The 2688-nt window shown below is 42.0% G+C and overlaps 1 pseudogene; it reads left to right on the top strand.

Annotated features, from left to right (window-relative positions):
* The first annotated feature begins 730 nt into the window (after nucleotides 1-730).
* LOC103257963 lies at nucleotides 731-1477 on the top strand (annotated as a pseudogene).
* The last annotated feature ends 1211 nt before the right edge of the window (nucleotides 1478-2688 follow it).

Consider the following 2688-nt stretch of genomic DNA (forward strand, 5'->3'; position numbering starts at 1 on the left):
AAGCCGTGAATATTGTACTCTTGTTTTCTTCTAAGAATTTTACAGTTTTAGATCTTACACTTAGGTTTATAATATATTTGAGTTATGAGGTTGGTATCTAACATCATTCCTTTGTTCATCTAGTTGTCCCAGCATCATTTGTTGAAAAGACTATGATTTCCCTCACTGACTTGTTTGGGCTCCACTATTGAAGATCAATTGGCCATGAATGCCTGAATGTTTTTTGGATCCTCAATTCTATTTCAGTGGTCTGTACATTTATTCTTATGCCAGCACCAAACTGTTTGGATTACTGAAGCTTATAGTAAGAAAAATCATCAGGAAGCGTGACTTTTCCAACTTTGTTCTTAGCTATTCTTATTTTCTTACGTTTCCCATATGAATTTTAAGGTTAGCCTGCCAATTTTTGCAGAAAAAGACAACTCAGATTTTGTTAGGGATCGTATTAAATCTGTTAATCAATTTGAGAAGCATTGTGATTTTAACAATATTCAGTCTTTTGATTCATAAATATAAGGTAATTTTTAAATTTATTTTTAAACTTTAAATTATGCAAATAGGGGAGCCGGCGGGGGGGGGGGGGGAGTGGGGGTAGGGGGGCGGCGGTGCCAGGCAGGCGCGCACGCGCCCGATCGCGCGCCCGCGGGGACCGGCCAGGACACTCTCACGCCCTTGGGCCGTGGCCGGCGCCCGCTCTGCCTTCCGCCGGCGCCGCGGGCCGAACCGGTGCATGTGCGGCAATAACATGTCCGCCCCGCTGCCTGCCATCGTGCCCGCCGCCCGGAAGGCCACGGCCGCGGTGATGGTCCTGCGTGGACTGGGAGATACCGGTTCTACAGAACACTAGAACTTATGCCTCTCATCATTATTTTTATGGCCATCCCGGCACAGATGGGCAGAAGCCTTTGCAGGTATCAGAAGTTCCCACATCACATATATCTGCCCCCACGCGCCTGTTATGCCTGTTCACATTAAATATGAACACGGTTATGCCTTCTTGGTTTGATATTGTTGGGCTTTCGCCAGATTCACAGGAGGATGAAGCTGCAATTAAACAAGCAGCAGAAAATACAAACGCTTTGATTGATCAAGAGGTGAAGAATGGCATTCCTTCTCACAGAATTATTTTGGGAGGATTTTCTCAGGGAGGCGCTTTATCTTTATATACGGCTCTCACCACGCAACAGAAACTGGCAGGTGTCACTGCACTCAGTTGCTAGCTTCCTCTTCGGACTTCGTTTCCAAAAGGTCCTGTCAGTGGCACTAATAAAGATATTTCTATACTCCAATGCCATGGAGATTGCGACCCTCTAGTTCCCCTGATGTTTGGTTCTCTTACTGCTGAAAAACTAAAACATTGGTTGATCCAGCCAATGTAACCTTTAAAACCGATGAAGGCATGATGCATAGCTCATGTCAACAGGAAATGATGGATATCAAGCAATTCATTGATAAACTCCTACCTCCAATTGATTGACATCACGAAGAGGCCTTGTGTAGAAGTACACCAGCATCATGGTAGAGTAGAAACCTCCCGTGCCCAGTGTTTGATCTTCTAACGTCTGCAGTGTTAAGATGTTTGCAAATCACGCCGATGACCCAGACTAGGTAATGTCTCCTTGTGGGAAATTTACCATCTCTTAAGTTTCTGTACTTGTATTCTTATACTAAGATCCAGAGCATACTAGTATTAAAATAGGTGAAGCGGCTAGCTTCTTTTTTCTCTAACGTAATTCAGCAAAATAATAAAATATTGCAACCAAAATTTTTTCTTAAATCACTTGAAAATTACTAGCATGCTTAATGCAAATTTGTTCTGGTATAAATGAGAAGTTAAAATAGAAACGATGTATGCATGCTGTGACTTAGTTCATGGATTTATTCCAAAATTGCTTAGTCACCATGCTGTGTCTGTATTTTTATATGTGCATTGATATATAAGTAATGATTATAGTACGTAATAAAAATGAGGTGATATTACATTATTCCTAATATTAGGGGTAATGATGTTAGGTGTCAATAATGAGTAATATTGTTCTCTTCAATTAATGGCCCTTTTATTTGGGGACCAGGCCGTTGTTTTTCCTGATATTGTTTCTGTGTAATACTCTTTTCTCTCAAGAAATATTTTTAAAAGTTATTGCTTTCTTTTTTTTTTCTTTTTTTGAGTTGGAGTCTCACTCTGTCGTCCAGACTGGAGTGCAGTGGCCGCTCCCGGCCACCACAGCCTCGACCTGCTGGGCTCCGGCGATTCTTCCGCCTCAGCCTTCCCAGTAGCCAGAATTACAGGCGTGAGCTACCACGCTCGGTTGATTTTTTGATTTATTGTGGAGATGAGGTCTCGCTGCCCAGGCGGATCTCGAACCCGTGGGCTCAGGCCATCCACTCACCTCAGCCTCCCAAAGGCACGGGATTACAGGCTGAGGCCCCGATCCCGGCTTATTGCTTTCTTTATTGTCCCTCATAACAAACCAAATACTGTCTCCCTGCCATAGACATCAGCTGTCAATACATGCTATAATTTGACATTCTGAATCACAGATAAGGTATTTAAAATTTATTTATACTTTATAAAGAATCCAGACATTACTTAAAACTTCCTGCACTATTTATTTCAAATGGCTATACCTTAGTCCAAATTTAAACCTATTTAGTTTTTAGAACCTTTAATACAGGTAACAAATATTC

This window comes from Carlito syrichta, unplaced genomic scaffold (assembly GCF_000164805.1).
Source record: "Carlito syrichta isolate Samal-C Ts95f unplaced genomic scaffold, Tarsius_syrichta-2.0.1 Scaffold301915, whole genome shotgun sequence".
Classification (NCBI taxonomy): domain Eukaryota; kingdom Metazoa; phylum Chordata; class Mammalia; order Primates; family Tarsiidae; genus Carlito; species Carlito syrichta.